This window comes from Rattus rattus, chromosome 2 (assembly GCF_011064425.1).
Source record: "Rattus rattus isolate New Zealand chromosome 2, Rrattus_CSIRO_v1, whole genome shotgun sequence".
Lineage (NCBI taxonomy): Eukaryota > Metazoa > Chordata > Mammalia > Rodentia > Muridae > Rattus > Rattus rattus.
This window is the reverse complement of record NC_046155.1, coordinates 9,774,614-9,796,153: the sequence shown is the minus strand read 5'-3', so window position 1 is coordinate 9,796,153 and position 21,540 is coordinate 9,774,614. Positions and strand designations below refer to the sequence as shown.

Here is a 21,540-nt window from a genome sequence, read left to right as displayed (position 1 = left end):
GGGGATACCACAGGCTGCTTTGGGATAAATCAGTAGACGTTTTGCCCAAAGATAGGGCCAGGCACACCCAGAAGCTCCTCCCACAGACAGCTATCAGTTAAGTCACTTCTCTTCGGAGTAATGAGGGCAGCGAGGATGAACACCCTGGGACTCAGTGGATCCTCAGTGAAGGGAGGGCAGAGAGGCTGGCCTGGCACTGATACCCAGGTTAATGCTGATGCTGGTTTAGATAGCAGTGGAGGATGAGGCTGAAAGAAATCCAGAGTTTCCGGTCAGGACCTGTGCGGAGGACTTGGTTGATTTAATATGACATTATAGCCTTGCATGGTGGCATGCACTTGTAATTCCATCACTTGGGAGAATTGAGAGCTCAAGGCCAGCTTTGACTACACAGTGCATTTAAAGCTAGCCTGGGCTACCTGAAGCCCTGTCTCAAAATAGATAATCATTAATCAAATAGCAACCTTCCCCCTTAATGTTTTTTTAATATGGTTTTGTGTGGCCCAGGCTGGCCTTGAACCACACTCCTTGGTTCATGCTACCCTGGGTGGAGCATCCTGGGGGGAAATAGAAACAGGGTGGATCACGGGTGGTGGGAGATGGTAAATACCCTTTGGAGAGTCTTAGAAACATCAGGAAGGACGCTGGACTCTGCTGCCATTTTAACAGGATCTCACAGGGAGAGGGAGTCCGGGAGATGGAGAACGGACGACTTCTGTCCCATGTAAACCCCGAATAGCATTTCTGACTTACATCCATGGCCCATCTCTCCCCGTGTTTTCAGAACTCTTAAATTTCCATCTCTCCTGTTCCACTGTTTGTCAATAGCTGGACTTTAAATCTGTTTCTGTTTTTAAAATCACGCATACATGGGGTGGGGTCTGTGCACACGTGAATGCATGGCCTAAGGAAGCCAGAAGCAAGTGTTAGATCTGAGCTGGAGTGACAGATGGTTGTGAGCCACCTGGCCTGGGTGCTGGCAACCAAACTTGGGTCCTTTGCAAATGTAGTATTTACTCTTAACAGCTGAGCCTTTTCCCCAGCCTCTGATAGCTGAATCAAATTGCAAATATTCATTTATATGTCATGGCACCCATGTAGAGGCCAGAGATCAACCTGCAAGTGTTGGTTCTCTCCTACCATGTAGGTCCCAGAATTGAACTTGGGTCATCATTCCTGGTGGTAAGCGCCCTTACCTACCAAGCTGTCTCACTAGTTCAGTAGCTGAATTTTGATATATTCATTGGCTCAGAAAACACAGTACAAAAGATGACTGCAAATTTTGGAATGCTTTTCAGGGAATGGGTGTTATTAATCACTGGGGCATATGCATACGTTTGAGAGCCTTTGTGTGTTGCAGCAGCCAAATGCTTTCCAGTGAGGCTGCCTACGAGGCACAGGTGGGAAGTAGGAAAGGCCAAGACAGGAAGTTGATACCTCAACCCCACAAATTCCCCAGGTTCCAGGTTTCCAACTGAGGAGAATCTGGGTCCTTACTACAGTCTTGACCTATGCCACTAATTCCTTGACAGTGCAGAATCTAGAGATAGGCATTGACTAAATCATACTGTAGTTTGGATATGGTTTATATATGTTCTCTGCAGTTCCAAGTCCTCAAATAGTCCTCATTGCATTAAGAAAATGGAAGCAATCTGACCATGTGTCCAAAGGTGTGACCCCTGGAAGGAGATTAGAGTTAGATAAAGTCATTTGGTGAAGATCAAATCCTACTAGCTTTACAAGAAGACACAAAGAACATGCACACACACTCACACACACACACACACACACACACACACACTCACTCATACATACACATGCACAGGCATGCACACTCACCCATGTACATACATACTCCCTTATACACACACATGTGTACTCACTCATACACACACACTTATATTCATATACACACACTTATACACAGACACTCACTCATACATATACACACACTCAATCATATGCACACACGCACACACACACAGGCGCACACTCATACAGACATGTATGCACGCAGGCACACGCACTCATATTCACACATGTGCACACACACATACACACACATGAACACAGGTACACGCATATTCACACACTCTCCCATCTCACCACATGAGGTTCTGTTGCTTAAGGATGCTGCCAGCAAGAAGGCTGTCAACAGTTGCAGACATTTGACCAGGGATAGAGTTTCAGAATTGTGAATTAAAATAAGTCTGCCTTCCTTCCTTTCTTTCTTAAAACTCTATGTGTCTGAGTGTTGTGCCTGCATGTATGTATAAACACCATAGCATGTACTACTTAAGGAAGCCAGAAGAGCGTGAACTGGATAACCTGAACTGGAATCACAGACTGTTGTGAGGGACGATGTGGATGTTGGGAACTGAACCAGGATCCTCTGTAAGAGTGGCAAGTACTCTTATTTGCTATGTCATTTCTCTAGCCCTTAAGCCAGCTTTCTTTATAACTCCCTGTGTGACTCACAATAGAAACAGACTAATATAGAGGACATGGTGCCACTCATTAGCAAGCCGCTCCCCAGGCTTTATGGGCAGGGCTTAGATCACCCTCAGGAGGAGTGCACTGTTCGTCCTACAGCAAAGCGCCTTCAGGTTGGAAGCCAGGCCAAGACAATCAGCTGTGACCACTGGAACCATTTCAGCAGATGGAAAAATAAGCAGGCTGGGACCGTGTCCCCTGAAAGGTGCCTGGAAATTTGGCTAAGGCTGAAAAGATTTCTGGCAAGGGATATGAAGTGACCAGAATCGTCTTACGTAATTGGTGGAGTAAAATGAGAAAACCACTTTGAAAAGCAGGAGACATGGATCAGGACACACCCCAAACATCTACCCCTAGGAGTACACTTAGCAAAATGAATGTGTAGAAAGAGGAAGAGGAGGAAAAGGAAGGAGGGAAGGGGAGACAAGGGAAAGGAAGAGGGAGAGAGAAAAAGGAAGGGGAGGAAGAGAAAGAGGAAGATGATGAAAGGAAGCGGAAGGGAAGGAGGAGGAGGGGAAAGGAACATGGAGGAAGATGAAGAAAAGAAGATGAGAAGGAAGAGGAGGAGGTGGGGGAGGGGGAAGGGGTGGGGAAGAGAGGGGAAAGCCATAGGAGGGGAGAGAGAAGAATGGGGAGAAGGGAGAGAAAAGATAGAAAGAGACCATTTTGAAATAAGAGCCAACTTCCCTTAGTCAGTAAGGGCAGAGCTGTGGTGGGCCATGAACTAAAACATGTCTTTACCCCCAGTGGACAAATAAATCTTGGGTTGGGGGTTTGGGCCAAGGGCATATGCATATTGCATGTGGACTCCTTACTGGCTCAGTCTGAGATTTTCAAAGAGAAAAAAAGAAAAATGAAAAATGAAAGACAAATCCCAATAACGATGATCTCAGTCTCACCCACTTTCTACCATAGGATCTATAAAATCCTGCCAGCAGGTACAAGATGGCTCCTCTCTCAGAGCCCCTCCCACCCTCTGAAGGTGTTCCTCACTTTCCTTCATAGAACGACGTTCACTCTTCTCAATTTTTGTCTACAGCTCCTTAATCTTCTCTGGCATGAGACAATGAACTCAGAAGCCACTGACTGGGGTGGCTGTGTTTGCCATTACCGTCCTAGTTCCCTGAATTAGCCACTCAGTATCAGACACTTGAACATTGGTGGGGTCTGTTACGTTCTATGGTCTTGGTGTTCATCCTCCGTAGACACTGAGGGGCTGCTCTCCCAAGGGACAGGTGTCTGAGACCTGAGGCTGGCCCTAAGGTCTCCTGGAGTCATGGACTATTCTGAGAGACCCTATAGGCACCTGCCTCCTATGCCATGGGCTTCAAAGGCATGCTTCCCTTCTTAACTCTGATCTGAAAAGGCAGGAAGGCTTTGTGAAGGATTCCAGGTTAGGACCCAGTCCAAAGTCCTCATCCTTCATATTACCTCAAAAGCCACCTCTGGCTGCCATGTCAGGAAGGGATGTATGACAGTTCAGGAGGTCTGGTCCTCATGCTCAGTTGAGAAGAGTTCCCAGACCCAGGTAAGGCCTATGACAGAGTACATGCCATGCACCAAGGACCGTGCCTAGACATCATACTGACCCTCGAGGCTGATACTGGTGAACACACTTTCCTGTTTGGAAAATGAGGTTATAAGAAGGTTCCCCAACCATGAGGCAGGAGAAGATTTCAGAGCTGTCTTCTCTTGGTTCTGAATTGCTGGTGGAGACCTTCCTGTCAGGTATACTCTTTTTCTTAGCTATACGAAGAGGCAGGAAAGAGAGGCGAAGTCTGTGATTATTGGTTTGGCCGTTTGCTCCCTTCCTATGTGTGGCAGGGGCTTGATGCCCAGAGGTCAGCTTGTTAGAGGAGGTTTAAAGGTGCTGGAGTGACTTCCTGCACCTCCTCCCTCTTTGTGAGCCAACCCTTTCCAGAAAGGAAACTGAGATGAGAAACAGGAAACCAGTCCTGGTAGAGGGAGTTCAACTTGAATGGGTTGGAGCAGAGGACTGTGGGAAGGGACATACCTCCTAGAGCATTGAGTGAAAGGATCCCTGTGCTGGGAATCAGCCCTCAGGTTTGGTCCTAGGCCAGCCTGCACCATGCTGTGCGACCTGAGGTGCTTTTCCCTCTCTGTGCCTCTGTTCCCTTATCTGTACAACATGGGGATTGATGCTTGTGATTACTAAGGGATCACCCACAGATTGCACAAGTATTAACTGATCCCCTACTTCAGGCACCAGCCAAACACTGGGGACAGAGCATGAAGAGGGTAGGCCTGGCCCTTTCTCCCAGGGTCGAGCCAGTGCCTCGAAGACTGTTATCTGGGAGAAGTCTAGGAAACTGCAGACCTGCCCCTCAGCCTAAAGACCCAAGACAGTCTGGGATTGGCTTAAAGAACGAGCTTGTTCATGTGCACATTACCCTGGAGCCTTTTGCGCTCCTGTCCCGCAAGTGCTCCAGGCACTGCCTCAGATTAGTGTACCAGGAAACTTTAGCTTTTGGGGATGCTGTCACCTCCATTTATTGATGAACCCGAGGAGAGACATCAAGTGTCCTTCTCAAGATCTGGCCGGAAGGGCAGATGACACTGTGGATAAACTTGCAGACAGGCAGCCTAGCCAGAGGCCAGACAATGTGTAGAAGCCAAGGAGGAAGGACATCAAGCAGGTCAAAGGTAGCTTGCTCTGTCAAGGGACAAGCATGGTAAGACTCTGGACAGCATAGAACCCCAGAAAGCAGAGGTCAGCCCCGATCTACACGTCAAACTCCGTATCAACTCTGAGATAAAACTAAGACGCTTGACTAAATGGGAACTTCATCTGGATCACACATGATGTTTATCTGAAATTCAAACCAAATGTCTTTCTTTTAAAGAGACAGAATCTTTTTATTTCTTTATGTAATGTTGAACAACCTTGAGCCCCTGGCTTTCCTGCCTCCATTTTCCAATACTGGGATTACAGGCCTGCGTTACTGCCCTGCTTTTGCAGTTGCTAAGCAGGCCACCCTGACTGCCTCAGTACACATTGGGTGCAGAGACAGGAGTCCCAGTTTGAGTCCCAGCTCTGATTCCGACACGATGGCCTTAGCTTACTGCCCTGCCCTTTACTTACAAAATCCTCCTCCCTAAGGGTCAAGTGACTGTTTCCAAGTCGGTGAGCAGGAGTCCCAGATTGCTGGGTTGTACTAAGCAGTCTATACAGGAACACTAGCTTCTCTCATAAAAAGGATCACCATTTCCTTCTGAGCTGAACCACATGGATGGGGTTGTCTCTGTCTCTGTCTGTCTCTCTGTCTCTGACTCTGTCTCTCTCTTTCTGTGTGTGTGTGTGTGTGTGCGTGTGTGTGTGTATCATGCACACCCTCAAGTGGGTGTCAGAGGACAACTTTCAAGAATCAGTTCTTGGGCTGAAGAACTGGGGTTAAGAGCCCTGGCTGCTTTTCCAGGGGACCTGTGTTCAATTTCCCAGCACCCACATGGCAACTCATAACTGTCTACAACTCCAGTTCTAGGGGATCTGACTCCTTCACACAGACATACACGCAGGCAAAAGACCAATGCACAAAACAAACAAACAAATTTATAATCAGTTATTTCCTTCCATCACATAGATCCCAGCAATTAAACTCAGGCTTGGTGGGAAGTACCTTTACCGCCCAGCCCATCTGGATGGTTTTCCAAGGGCTTCTTAACCTTGGAGGGTGATGGCTTCCAGAATGTGTTTGCTAGTCCAACTTGTGTTGTGGTGCACACTTTTTACAAAAAGAAATTGGCTTGCCAAATCACTTTTGCTTTGTTTGTAATTTTTTTTCGTACGACACTGAGAATACTTGTTTCTAATAATGTAATTGAACTTATTTCTCATAGTTTCAAACGTAAGAAAGGCCAAGATCAAGGGCAATCAGATTCAGAGTCTGGTAAAGGCTGGCCTCTGATTTTAAAAGCAATTCAAAGAAAAAAGGCATCAAAGAGATTCCAGCACCGTGAAATACCTGCCAAGGAGAACCACACACAGCAGGGTGGAACCAGCCCAGGAGAGAAAGGCTGTGCTGCACTAGCAAACCTGGAGGGGCAGAGCCCTCTAAGTCCTTCGACATCAGGGATAGAGCTACAGGATTAGGAGCTTGCCCTGCTCTTTTTGGTCTTGCTTTGGTCCCGTATTTCCTTACTTTGCCCCATTTCCTCCCTTTTGGAATAGTAATGTGTATTCTGTGTCATTGTATGTTGGAAGCATGTGATTCATTTTTTTTTTTAATTTTACAGATTGTCATAATTAAGAGATCACCTTGGGTCTCAGAAGAGACTGTGGACTTTTATATTTTTGGTTGTGAGCCTAGCCTTTAACGGCTGAGCCATCTCTCCAGCCCGACTGTGAACTTTTATAACTGTGTTGAGACTGTGAGAGATCACTGGGACTTTTGAAATTGAACTAAGTGTATTTTCACAATGATAATCGCTACAAGCCTATGTGAACCAGGGAGTGAAATGTGGGTGTCTGAATAAGAATGGCTTTCATAGGCTCATATATTTGAATACTTGATCTCAAGTTGGTGGAACTGTTTGGGAAGGATTAGGAGGTGTGGCTTTGGAAACATTTTGAAATCCCATACTATTCCTACTTAACTCTCTCTCTCTCTCTCTCTCTCTCTCTCTCTCTCTCTCTCTCTCTCTCTCTCTCTCTCTGCCTCATAGTTGCTATCTCAACATGTAAGCTTTCAGCTACTTCTTCAGTGCCTGCCTGCCTGCCTGCCTGCCTGCCTGACTGACTGACTGCCTGCCTGCCTGCCTGCCTGCCTGCCTGCCTGCCTGCTTCCCCCACCATATTGGTAGTGCAATCTATGACTCTTCAGAACTGTGAGCCCCAAATTAAATGCTTTCTTCTATAAGTTGCCTTGGTCATGGTGTTTTGCCATGGGAGGGGGAGGGAACAAGACCAATAAAGAATCAATAAAAAGGAACTCATCTTCTTTCTATTCAGTGTGGGATCTCAGACCAAAGTGTGCTTTCCTTCCTCAACTGTTCCTATCTAGAAACCCCCTCAGAGGCATACGTAATCATTTTGTCTCCTAAATGACGCTAAATCCTGAAGATTTGACAAGATTAACCATCAAAGCAGTCCTCACTGGGTCCTTGCTTGGCAGAAGACACAAAGACACTGACCCGTTCCCCTGTGCTCTTTTCGAGATGCTAAGTCCATGGCATAATCACTTCCCAAGGGCCCCACATCTTTTCCTCCCAACGTATTTTTACTAATTATTTGGAAACTTCATACACTGCACCCCTATTACATGTGCTTCCCATTCCTCCCAGGTCTATCCTCTCTCCCTTTCACCACCCCCCAAAACACCAAGTCCAATTTGTGCTCCCCATATACTCACTGGACATGCTCAAACTCCCAGTGACCAGCACCCCCGAAGTCCCTCCACACCCCTCCACTAGAGACATCAACTGTCTTTATCATATTTTTAAAGAACTCTCTTCAATAGCTTCCTGTCTAGACTGTTTCTTTTGGGAGGTGTGGGGGGGTGGAGATGTTGTCACAGAATCCTTCAACGTCTTTCTTTCTCAGTTATGAGTCTGTAGTCATTGATACCACCACAAAAAAGAAACTTTCTTGCACATAGCAGCCAGGAGCAGCATGGAGCATGGATATCAGCACGGTTGCCAGTGGCGGCATGGACCACAGACATCAACATGGAATCCAGCTGCAGCATGGACCGTGAAAGTCTCTTAAAAAGACTCAATCCAGAAGATAAGCCATTCTTCATCTCAGGCACCGTGCCGTTGTTCAGTCAGACAGTGTGCAGGGGCAGGACCCTCAAGACTTCCAGGCTGCTGCACCACCACCCTGCCCTCTGTGCTGGTTGCTCCACTGGTCCCTCAGGCACGCCCACTGTGTTTATAGCCCATGGACAGCATCCTGAGCTCTCCTTCCCTCAGCAGGGCAACGACTCTGTGGGCCTGAAGGCTGAGTGATGGCACAGGCCCACTGGGCTGCTACAGGGCAAGGATGCCCAGCAGTGACCCCAGCCTCCCGGAAGTCCAAGAAACCCTCCTTGGCAACAACATTCTCCTTTGTCCACAGCAGCTACATGCCCATACCTGTCACTCCTGCATCTCTTGGGCCTGATATCTTGATAGCATCATCTTGGAGGTTAAAGTTCAACATAGAAATCTTAGTGGACCTCAGCTCCGAAGGGGGGCAGGGGGAAAGAAATTTTAGTGGAATGCAAACCTTTAAAGCATAGCAGATCTATATCTATAAAAGTTCTGAAGTAAAAAAAATGTTATATATCAGTGGGAGAGTACACTGGCAAGTTATATAAATGCATCTAATGAAAATCGAATGGCAATGAAAAGGAATAAATGACTTCTACAGGGACCCAGAGAAATGATTCAGTCATGCTGTACAAGCCCAAGGATCCCAGTTTGGCTCTCCACATAAAAATCTCTATGTAGTGGATCATCCACATAAAAATCCAAGGATGGGGGAGTGTGCCTATAATTACAGTGTTGAGGAGCTGAGACTAGCCGATCTCTGGAGCTCACTAGCTAGTTAGCCAGGTCAAATGGGTAAGTGCTGAGTTCAGTGGCAGGCACTGTGTCAAAAGTAGGTGCACCTTTAGGGTCAGGACTCAGGAGGCAGAAGCAGGCAGAGCTCTCTGAGGTCCAGGCCAACCAAGACTGCACAGTGAGACCTTGTCTAAAATTTTTTTTAAAAAATGTGGGAGAGAGATTGAAGAAGGTATCTGACTTTGGTGTCTGGCCTTTACACACAGAACTCCCACATACACACAAACACAAAACTATTGATTTATGTGAAAACCAAATTCTTGGTTGTATTACATAGAAATAAAATGAGAAAGATTAACCAGATATGGAAGTATACTGTAATGGTCAGGGTTCTCTAGAGGACCAAAACTTATAGAATATGTATGTGTGTGTGTGTAATATATACAATATATATATTATATAGAGAGCGAGGTAGAGAGAGAAAGATATGGAGAGAGGATTTATTAGAACACCTTACAACCTGTGGCCCAATCTAACAGTAGTTGCCAAGAACCCAGTAGTGTCCCAGTCCACAAGACTGGATGTCTCAGATGGTCTTCAGTATATGTCAGAATCCCAAAGAAGTAAACTCTAACACCAATGTAGGAATGGACTTGCTAGCAAGAATGAGAGCACGCAGGCAAAAGGAGCAAGCTTCCTTCTTTCACATACTTTATATAGGCTGCCACCGGAAGGTGTGGTTCAGATTAAAGGTTGGTCAGAAATAAAGGTATATCTTTCCACCTCAAAGATATGGAGTAAAAGGAGGTCTTTCCACTTTAAATTACTTAGTTAAGAAAAGTCCCTCAAAATAAAGCAAAAACCTTTGCTGGGCAGTGGTGGCACAGACCTTTAGTGCCAGCACTCAGGATGCAGAGACAGGTGGATCTCTGAGTTTGAGGTTAGCCTGATCTACAAAGGGAGTTCCAGGACAGCCATGGCTACACAGAGAAACCCTTTCTCATAAAACCTAAACCACTCTTTCTTTCTGGCCTTCCACTGAAGATCCTATTGTCCTCGTGGGCCACTGCCCCACTGGGTGTTACTGGTATTGTAAGAAGCTATACCCAAAATCTCTCTTTTGCCCAGGCATCCCTCATGCCAAGATCCTCATCTTTGACTTGGGACAGAGGAAGGCAAAGTTGAATGAATTCCACTTTGTGACCACATGTGTCAGATGAATATGAGCAACTGTCTTCTGAAGCCCTGGGGGCTGCCTGTACTTACACCAACAAGTACATGGTAAAGAGTCGTGGCAAGGATAGCTTTCATGTTTGAATGAGGCTCCGCCATTTTCATGTCACCTGAATCAACAAGAGGTTGTCTTGTGCTAGGATTCACAGGTATGTGCAGTGCCTTTGGACAATCCCAGGGGACAGTGGCTAGGAGTTCACATTGGCCAGGTCACCATGTCCATCAGCACCACATAGAGTAAGGAACAAATGATTGAGGCTCTGTGTAGAGCCAAGTTCAAATTCAAGCTCTTTGAGATGACAAGAAATGTGACTTCACCAAGTTTGATGCAGGTAAATATGAAGACATGGTCACTGAGAAGCAGCTCATTCCTGAAGGCTATGAGGTCACATATATCCCCAGTTGTGGTTCCCTAGACAAATGACAGCCCCTGAATTCCCAAGGACTTCCATAGTGCTCTCTTGTACCCTACCATATCATGTTCAGTAATAAATCTCATACCCAGTGCCAACAAAAAAAGGAAAGAGAGAAAGAAAGAAAAGAAAAAAGAAGAGGAAAGGAAAAGAAAAAACAAAAGGAGAAAAGAGAAAAAGAAATCTCTCGTAGGTGTACAGCCGTTTGGATTTTAGTTAATTCCAGATGTAGTCAAGTTGACAACCTAGTCTGATTACATTGGTAGGAAGTTTATTGACAGACAATCTATAGGACAGAAGTCCAAACAATGGCTACTTCTAGGGAGGCAGATGCTGACTGAAGGACACACGAAACTGGAAATGCTCTGCGTCTTCTCTTGGTGTGGTAGTAGGTAAGTACATAAGCAGAGACCCGTCAAGGTGCAGCCTTTACACGCTCCAGTCATATCCAAGGGAAAAAATGGAGTCTGTTTTTTTAGAGCCATGGAAAACCACAGCTGGAGTTTAAGCAGTGACTTGACATAATTCGATGTTCATTTCTAAAAGGTCACTCAGCTGGGTGGAAATGGATGAGAGGTGAGAGCCACTGCAGCTGCCCTGAAGACAGTCAAAGGCACCCTGTTGGGAGACACTGATCAAAAGGGGCAGAAATGGATTTTTCAAGGATATTTAGAAGAGGGTTGGAGAGATGGCTTGGTGGGTAAGGGTGCTTACCACTAAACATGATGACTTGAGTTCAGTTTTTGGAATTCACATAGTGGGAGGTTAGACCAGTGAGCACAAGCTGTCCTCTGATTCTCACAAATGCATTGTGGAATGTATGCATGAGTACATGTGCATACACACACACACACACACACACACACACACACACCTTAATGCACTTTTTTTAAAAAAAAAATTGAAAGGAAAAATAAAGAAATGATTGAAGAGGTAGGTAGATGGATAAGTAATAGTGCCAGGGTTAACAGGGGAAGGCAGACTAGATGGAAGAATGGATAGGTGGGTGGATAGAAGGAAGGACAGATAAATAGATGGATGAGTGGACGGATTGACGCATAGGTTTGTGGAGGAAAAGAAAGAAGAAATGATAGATGGATAAGTGTGTGGGTGGGTTTGTGAAAGCAAAGAAGACTGGATGGGTTTGTGGATGGGTGAATGTGTGGGTGGGCGGGATGAAGTGACACATTGGGTGGATGGCAAACGAACAGATGTGTAAGTGAGTGGGACTATGAGTGGGTTAAACAGGTAGAGGGAAGGACACCCTCGAGTAGCCTTTCTACGCTGGCTTTTGGTGTCCAGAGAGTACAGATGAATCATTCCAGTCAGTGAGTACACTGACTTTCTCCTGAGACATCTGTGTTTACACTTCTGTCATTCCCTAGTGCCCCAAGGAAAAAAAATCTAGTTACTACAATGCCCACCGAGGAGCAGACACTTACAAATAGGCTGTCTTAATGAGACGAGAGGATCTCTCAATCCTCTGGGCATTTGGGGGGAAGGTACTGGTGATGCCCAAGTGAACAGGGATGAAGCCAGAGTACAGAAACCTCCTAAACCTTCCCCTGGGAGGCATAAGGTTGCTTGGTCTCCTCCATCATTCCTAGCAGCAAAACATCATCAGAGTGGCCTCCTCCAGGGTGCTAACCATTGCCAGCCTTACTAAGACATTCTCATACATCCGTTGAACAGCTATTAGTAAACTAACTAGTTTAGGTCAAAGATGTGGGCTTGTGGCTCCTTCCTGAGGGGAGGGAAGAACTCACTCCTTAGGATGATGGCTGATCTTCCAGCCCTTCCAATGCTAGCTGAGTCATGTAGCCCAGGCTCCACCTCCAGCCAGGGAGCCCCTGAGATACTCCTGTTGTTTAATAGCAGCAGGCCAAAGGAAGACAGGGAGGCCAAAGGTTTAGCAGTTCAGGAACAGCATCTGTTTGCAGAGGCAGGAAGGTCTGAAATGCTAAATTGGAGATGCCTGAGATGATCCAGACACGATGCTGGCCAGGTATCCCATACTCCAGTTCACATGCATTTCCTAGACGTTGCAACTGGCTAATCTCTCTCCCTATGGGAGTCCGACAGCTCAGCCTCCAGAGCTTTGCTGTCTCCTCCCCAGGCTGGTGGAGTTTGTGCTATTTGGATAAACAACATTCCCCTCTTGGGATGCCAGCAGCAGACTTATTTACCTGGTGGCAACCAAACAATTTCTTCCCACCTACCCCCATCTGGGGTGCCAGGATACAGGGGAGAGCTGGCACTTTGTATACTCAGAGGTGGAAGACCTGCTCTGCTCCCTGGAGGTGGTCAAAGTTTCCACACCAGCTATAAGGATCCAGGGCTGGGTACCACGAAGTCACCATGCCCCAGACTTGTGATTTCATCCAGTAATTTAATACCTTGCATCCAAGTGGAGAAGTAGTTGTGTTATTTCCCCCGTCCCCCTAGCAATGAACAGATGACACTTTATACTTTTAAGCCCTGTGTGTTTTGAATTCTCCTAAGCCTTTGCAGAAATCAGGAGTGTCTTGGTGACACTTTCTCCCTTTGGCTGTGTGTATGTGTGTTGTGTGTTGTGTGTGTGTGTGTGGGTGGGTGGGTTATTGTTGTTGTTGGTGGTGGTGGTGGTGCTTGCTTGTTTGTGTGCATTTGGGTGTGTGGGTGTGTGCAGTGGATGAGATCATCCAGTCCAGGTCTCCAAGGGCCAATACAGTTTTAGAAGAAAAAAAACCCCACAGGGGTGGTGTCCAGCTCAGGAATTTTGCAGTCACTGGCTAAAGCATCCCTGTCTACAGCTGCTGTGAGAGTCTGGGGCAGGGTACAGTTGTGCCAGCTGTTGGAGACAAATTATACTATGAAACTCAGCCGTGAGTCACATTCCAGCACAGGGGAAATGTGCAAAAGTTATACGCCGTCTTTGGGGGGTGCCAAAAAAATCATCTTGGTTTTGTCTTGCAAGATGTTCAGCTTGCAGAATGTGGGGCAGACGGAGGAGGGGGGTGGGGAGGACACAAAGGGGAGCGGATCCGTCTCCAGCAGACTTTGCCTGTCACACACCCTCCATCGCTTCTAATAACAGCACCCAGCATTTAATCAGCCCCTTTGTGGAAACAGGCGATGTCACACTCATTAATTAGTTAATCCACACAGCCCCCTGGGAGGAGGAGCCATGTTATTATCCCCACTGGGACCCAGAGGGAAACTGAGGCCAGAGAGAAGATTTGGCACAAAGCTTAGGGAGCACAGCTAGGCAGCTGGACCAGGACCAGTCCACGACTTGCCATTGGTTCTGGTGCCTCATTTTGACATCCTCAGCTTGTCCATTCACAACTCCGCTGACTGTCTCCAGTGATACCAAGCTGAACCAGGCCAGACAGAAGGTACTCTGAGGAAAAGCAAACATGGCATTGGAACCCCACCAGGACAGACCCCAGAGAGTATGTATTCAGAGCTAGCCGCCCTTCATGGCTGTTCCTTGCCAAGGGTCTCAGAAGTAGGAGTAGAAGGGTTGAGCAGATGCTCATTTGGCAAAGTGCTTAGCAAGCATGGGGACCTGAGTTTAGAGCCCTAGCACTCGTGTAAAAAGCCGGACACAGTGACATGACTTTAATCCTGGCACTCAGAAAGCAGAGGCAGGAAGATCTTTGTGAATTCGATGCCAACTTGGTCTACATAGTGAGTTCTAGGGCAACCAGGCCTAAATAGAGAGGTCCTTTCTGGAAATGGCCCAGTGTCAGGGAGACAGACAGGAGGACCCCTACTGCTCGATAGCCAGCCAGTGTCTAGCCAATCAGTGACTTAGAGAGTCCTGGTCTAGTGAGAGACAGTGTCGCAAAGAGTAAGATGAGGTGGATGGTCACACACACACACACACACACACACACACACACACACACACACACAGAGAGAGAGAGAGAGAGAGAGAGAGAGAGAGAGAGAGAGAGAGAGAGAGAGAGAGAGAGAGTCCAGAGACAGGCAGGGTTAAGACTTAGGTCAGCCTGCTAGCCAAATGAGATGTGGACAGAAGGTAAAGAGGAATAAGGAGTCAGAAGAAGGGAGTCATGTCCTTCCAGGAGTTCAAAACCAGCTGCAAAAATAATGCCTGCAGCCTGACCTGTGTTTCCTTATTCCTCACTCACAGTGATGAATTCTAAATAATTAACCAATGCCTTTTGTCTGTTTGGGGGTTGGTGATTGCACCTGGGATCTCATGTATGCTAAAAAACAGAACCTCAAATGTTTAGTGTTTAATGGGAATGATCAAGATTAAAAACGCTTTTTTTTACCTTTCCCTTTTCCCCTTTCCCCCAGTTTCACAATGACAGTTTCCCAAACTTTCACATGCACAGGGATCCCCTGAGGGTTTTGTAATCAAGCTGAGATCTTGGGTCTGAGGTTTGGAATTTCTAGTAAGCTTCCCCATGGTGTGCCCATGTCGCATACCCAGCTGGAAGAGTTCAAAGGTTATGTTAGTAGCAGTGAATAATCCTGGTGTGGAATGCCCTACACAGGAATCACTGAAGCAGCTGACCAAGACTAGGACATCATCTTGAGGATCCCCAATAATATTGGCCTCCCGAATTATAGATTGTCAGAACTGGTTTAGTGAAAGTTGGACCCCTGGAAAGGAGAAAGAGGAGGAGGAGAAGGAGGAGGAGGAGGAGGAGGAGGAGGAGGAGGAGGAGGAGGAAGAAGAGGAGGACATCTCTCTCTCTCTCTCTCCGTGTGTGTGTGTGTGTGTGTGTGTGTGTGTGTGTGTGTGTGTAAGGAGCTTGTGTGGTATCCTGTGTGCTGGACAGCTAAGGGGTAGACTCTAGTAGACTATCTATGATGGCCACACATTGGGAACATCTGTGAATAAGGAAAAGGGCTGACATTGCAGAATACTTTCTGCCTACCATTAGGTGATCCACCACAGTTCACAGGACCAATATAATACTTTCTTCTAGGGGTCTGGAACTTTGAAGCAAGAGATCTGACCTCTGTGTGGTTTGAATGGATCATGACAATCTAGAGATAAGGCCCCTGAACTATAATCAAAGCCTCCCTGACTTCTGTATTTCCTGAGACATCAGGAGCTCCTTTTCATGAATTCTTGTTCCCACCATCCATTTTCTTTACTTAAGCCAGACCTTATCTTTGCAAACAACCGTAGGTGATACGGAATTGCCTGAAGAGAGACTGAACTACTGCAACAAAGAGAAGTCTGTTCTGGATTCAGGGTTTCACTTTCAGCCAGATGTCCACCTATGGCCTCCATGCCTTACAGAACAAGCATCAATCATCCCGATTTCTCAGGATGACTACTGGGCCCAGGCAACATTTTAGACGCTTTTCTGTGTTATTTTCCTTCTGGCCTCTCATGTCTTCTGCTGGACTTTTGAGACTTGGCTGATTGCATCATCATGACCTCTAGATCCACTCTTACCCATGACCCTCTGCAGCTGTAGCTCTCAGCCCCCATGTGCCTCCTGCAGTGACCTGATGCCCTTAAGGGCAAGCCTGCACCCACCCACTCCCCAGACTCAACCCAACACACCAGCAGAGCTGTGCTGTGCCCTTGCTAAAAAGCAGCTCTCAGGAGTTGAGCGACTAGCGCATGAATGGATGGGCGTGTGTGAAGGAGAACAGGAGGGGCGATTTTCTTCATTTACCAGAAAATCAAAATTGATCAAACTCCCCTTTGGCAGGCACTATGCTAGGTGTTGAGGACGGTGGGAGTAGAAGAAGAGGGGAGAACGTAGATAAAGACGTGTCCCAACTCCTCAAGACGCTGCTAGGTCCCCGAAGGAGGTGGAACCCATCTCTCTCCTTTCCTCCCCCCAAACGAACCAGTTCTCCGGTGATCCTACTTGCTATTTTTCATCTCCCACGCTAAACCCTGTCACGCGGGACCTGAAGGAGGGGTGCCCCTCCTTCCGTGCCCCTGTTCAGTGCCTGTGGTCCAACCCCTCTCGTCTGCCCACGGAGCCCCCGTGGAGGCCTCAGCCCCGCGCCCACCGCCCCCACGCCCGGGGATTCGGGGCTCCGCCACCTCGGGCCTGTGCGCCTCTCCCCTCCCTGGCACTAGGGGGCGCCACCGCCCCACGGCCGTCGCCATGGTCACCGCTGGCGGCGGAGTGGGGTTTACGTAAAGGACGCAGCGTCCCCCGGGGGGCGGAGGCGGCCTTCGCGCCGGCGCCGGCGCCCTGCGGAAGCAACGTTAGTGAATAGGGGCCTTGGGGAGCCCAGGATGGAGGTGGCGGTCGCAGTGGCCGCGGCGGGCCAAGCCCTGCGGCGGGCCGGAGGTAAGGGGGCCGGGGCCGAGCCCCAGGCGCGGGAGCTCTACGCGCGGCGTGGCGGGCTGGGCAATGTCCATTGCGCGCCGTGGCCGGTCCGACAGGTCCGCGGGCGGAGGTGCGGCTGCCACGCGCGCCCGTGGCAGGTGTGAGGTCTGAGGAGCTCCGGGCCACCGGCGTGGGGATGGTGACACGCGTGGCACGGGCGTGGGCAACGTGGATACAGCACGGGCAGCGTGATTTTTCCGGGCGAGGGTGTCAGAAGACTCACCCCCGCCTTGGCGAAGCGGTGGCCGCCCAGGTGTGAGGAGGGTGCACCCTCTGTACAGGAGGGCGATGCAACGTAGCTGGTGCGGGTGGGTGGCCAGCTGGTGCTGCTGGGCCATGATGGTGCGGTGGGCATGGGTGTGAGAAAGTGCTGCCATTGCTTGGATGTTGGCATGGTTCTGGCCTTGGGCTTGACATGGTTTGGAGTGATGGTCCTGGGGGCTTGAAGAATCAGTGTCCTGGGCATGACTAGTGGCTCCGGCCCAGCTGTGAGAAATGGCCTTGACTTAGCGCAGTGCCCTGGAATGACTAGCACTGTGAGGGAAGCCTGGTGGCCCTCAGACCCTGGTAGATAAGAGGGTAAATACCCACCCTTACAGGGAGATCAGTAGGGGCAATGTCTCTGTTATGGGGCTCAGCTTTGGTATGCTGGCCTGGGGGCAGAAGGCTGGAAGAAGGTTGGTGTTCTTTATGATGGATTGAGAATAAGAGACACCATGTGTCTACCATGAGGTTCTTGGTTGCTGTCCCAGGTAGAGCTCTACCCAGTTATGAACCTGGTTCATGAGTCCTTCCCATTTTGGGGAAGATGGGACAAATAGATAGTTCTCACTGGTGGTCCTTGTTTCTGACTATAAGAGACTCAGAAAGGTGCAGAGAAGTAGCCCATGTCTGTAGTTCAGGGAACCATGTGGCTCACCATCTGTCTGTTGTCCCAGGACCCTTCCTTTTCACTTGGTTGATGGAGATGCTACTGGGTTTCTAAGAGTTGTATCTTTTGGGGTGCGTGAAAGATGGTTCTGTGGCCACTGGGAGTGTTTGGGGGTTGCATATGTCCTAACCAGTCTTCTGAGAAGCTTTGGGGAAGGTCCCCCCTCTGTCTATCTCTTTCTTTCCCTCCCTATATTTCTCTCTCTCCCTCTCTTCCCTCTTCCTCTTTACCTCTCTCTCTCCTCTCAGTGCCACATGATGTCCTACTTCACAGAGCATCAGTTTGCAGACCCCTAGAGATGTTGAAGAAGACTTCAGGATGTTACGGGGGGAAGGCACAGAAGCAGAAGCAAAGAGCTGAGCTTTTCATGGGAAGGGTGTTTCTTTGCCAACATGGGTGCTTGGAGAAGCCTTCCTCGTTTGAGGGACCTGAGCTGAGTTCCCTAAAGCTGGCATGTTGTCCATTGTATTTAGAGCCAGATGACTTGAATTCCAGTCTTGGCCGTGTGACCTTGAGCAGGTGTTGTTACCTTTAAGAGTCACTTCACACACTGGTACCAGTGGTCACAGAGAATGAAAGGAGATTGCGCATGGAGGATTCTACAAGCAGCAAGGGGCTATAGGAAAGTCAGGGATTCTCATCAGGTAAAGAGACCAGGGCAAGAGACATGAGGTGGTTGGAAATGGAGGCATGGAATGTGACTGGGGAGGAAGGGAACTGTAGGTCGAAGGTTTGTCATGGGGAATTAGAGGCCCAGAGTATACATGCTCCTGGTTGGGGGATGTGGGATCTGTTGACACTCTGAGTCAGCTACTGAGCTGGAACCAGGCCCTGGGTCTCCCGAGGACGGTTCTGATTCTGGACTTGGCCATGGCAGGTATGGATTCTGCAGGAGTGGCCCACACAGGAGGAAGCCCTTTGCTTGGGCTGCACACACACACACACACACACACACACACACACACACACCTCATTATCTGGGAAGGTCTAGGAGGTGTCTGTGGCTGACAGATCTAGGGTATCTGTGTGGGAGGGAGACTTGGAAAGTGTATTTTCTCTTGAGAATTTCCCTTGGTTCTGAGAATGGGAGTGGAGAGCAGTCATGTCGGCATTCTGGAGACCATGGCCTAAAGAAAACGAACCGGATCAGGATGCTTACCAAGTGGGCTCAGAGCAGGTGGTCCTGCGGGGGAGGCTGAGGCTATATGGCAGCGGGATGGAGGACAGGGAATGCCTTAGACACATGGAGGAGGAAAAGAGTTAGTGAGCATCCTTAAGGTACCCCAAGGCTAGATAAATATGGTGAGAAGTCCCAAGACCTCTATCCTGATGTGATTCAACTTGGCTGAACACCCTTTCCAGGTGGGGAAGGTGAGGAGAACTGTAAATTACTTCATTCTGGGCTCTTCTCCTCTAGCATCCCTGTGCCTGCTGTGCACAACAACTCACTGCAAAAGCTCGCTACCTGAGGTACAAAGTTTTCTGCCTCGTGTCCAAGCTGCAGTGCTGAGCTGAGGTAAAAGGTGTGGTGAGCTGATCTCTCCATGCTGGGGGATTCACTCTGCCCCAATAGCTACCACTTAGGCATAGCCTGGTGTGGTGAGTGTTTTCTTGGCAGTTTCCAGGCTGGCATGAGAGGTGTCCCTGGCTATCTGCATGCTTCCTGCAGTGCCTTTCTACCTCCCAGGAGGAAGTGCCTGGCACTTCACCTCCTGCCTGGAAAGCGCTCTGTCTAACAGATCCATTAGGGAGGAAGCCTTCAGTCTACTTACATCCCCTCCGCTCGCCTTCCACACCTCTGCCTGTGTGTTCTGATTTGTGGCTCAGCCTTATGGTTTGGGGCTCCAGGGCCCTTTCTAGCCACCCCTTGCCATCTGCTTGGGATGCTGGGACTCTGCATATTGGACCTGGGCAGCAAGTGGGATAGATCAGAAGATGCTGAGAGAAGGAATTGGCCTCTGCTCCCCAAAGCAGGGCTGAGCTTTCTGCACTATCCCAGGGTTTGAGAATATTAGGGAGCCTGGTCAGGTGATTACCTTGGTCATAGATACTGACTTTCGACAAATCCATCAGAGGCAGGAGTCTAGTCACAGACATGGACACTGAGGGCAAGGCACTCGCTGGAGCTGAGGTTTTCCACTCCAGCCTTCAGATTTACTCCCGTTTTCTTTCTCCATGTTTCTCTAAAAATTGCTGTACTCAGCTCCTGGCAGCCTTTCCTTCCTTGGCTCCATAAGTCACAGTGCCCAGCTTCTCTGCCCGAGGGGTGCCAGGGAATCCGGCATTACTGACCAAAGGTTATTGATCAGAGGAGGGAGCACCAGGTGAGCCTACTACTTTAGCCTTTAGCTAAAGGTGTGGCCTGCTTGCGAGAGCCACTCTGTCCCCTGCCTTCTCCTTTCCAGGTCAGAGTGGGGACCTCTGCATTCATCACCTGTTGGGCAAGCTCTCCATCTGAGTTCAATTTCTCACCAGAATAGCATAACATTACACTCCAGCAGACTGGGCAACTAGCGCTCGGGGAAGCATCAATGAGTGTGTGGTCAGGGGAAGATAAATCTTTCAGAACCGCGGAATCCAGGACATCCGACGATGTGGTTACCAGAGGCCAGGGCTGAAAAATGTTTATCTTGACTCTCTCTTTCCATACCAGCACCTCTTTGAGTTGGTGTGGATGGGGGCGCACCTGCATGGTATAGCTTTCCGAGGCCCAGAGAACTGATTTTTCGTGGGGACCGCTTTGTTGCTTAGGAGCCCAGGAGAGATCATGTGGTGGGGACCAGTGTAGCCAGGAGCAAAGATGCGGTTTTCACGAGGTGCTTAGCAGGTTGTGGCTGGGGAAAGCAGGGCAGGGCTGTTTCCACCACGGTTGTTCGGAGAGTACACATGTGTGGAGCCACGTGTGCCTGCAAGTGCGTCTGTGGGAAGTGAGGGCTGAGGGGGTGTGAGCGGCTGGTGGCGTGGGAATCTGTGGGCTCTGGTGTCTGTCTGGCCTGGTGTCGGTGGGTGTGTGGAGTGGGACTTTGAAGCAGGAGGAAGAAGTAGGGCCCGATGAGCAGGGTAGCCTTCTAGATTGGGCAGGCTGGAAGGGTGGGCTTCATGCTTTGTGTGATGGTGTCTGCCGAGGAGCCCTTCTGCTTTCTCAGTGTTCTTCAGAAAGAGCCTGGCTCTCAAAGGCCTATATGTGACCAGGAGTTTGAGGGGTGATTCACGCCTGCCTCCTGTCTCTTCCTCCAACACCTGGAAGTCCAATGAGGACAGTCCAGATAGTATCATAGCCTGTGGATATTGTGTGTCTAGATGCTGAGGGCAGACATCTAGATTTCAGCACTGGTACTTTTCCACACCTCAGTTTCCTTATCTGTAAGACAGAGATAACAAACCTCTTATAAGAATTTCACCCTATAAAGCCCATGGAGCCGAGATCACGATGGGAGCCAGGGAGCATTTACCCAGTTCTTTCTCTGAAGTCAGATTTTATTCCACCAAAAAGCACGCATCTTGATCTGACTAGAACCCGGGAGGGGTAGCAGGTTCCAATATCTGATACAGAGATGGCAGGGCCATCCTGCCCCGGAGGAGTCTATCTCGGTGACATCACTCTAGGGGTGCTTCTGTTGGCTGAGGAGGTGGTTACTTCCTC

At 48.8% G+C, this 21,540-nt stretch overlaps 1 protein-coding gene and 1 pseudogene across 1 annotated transcript in view; both read left to right on the top strand.

Moving 5' to 3' along the window:
- The window catches only part of LOC116891427, a 76,386-nt pseudogene extending 65,702 nt beyond the window's left edge, over positions 1–10,684 (top strand).
- A 6,119-nt stretch (positions 10,685–16,803) lies between these two features.
- The window catches only part of Dagla (diacylglycerol lipase alpha), a 56,610-nt gene continuing 51,873 nt past the window's right edge, over positions 16,804–21,540 (top strand). The window contains exon 1 of the mRNA XM_032891596.1: positions 16,804–16,927. The gene's annotated coding sequence lies outside the window, so the exon portion shown is untranslated. The remainder of the gene's footprint in view (positions 16,928–21,540) is intronic.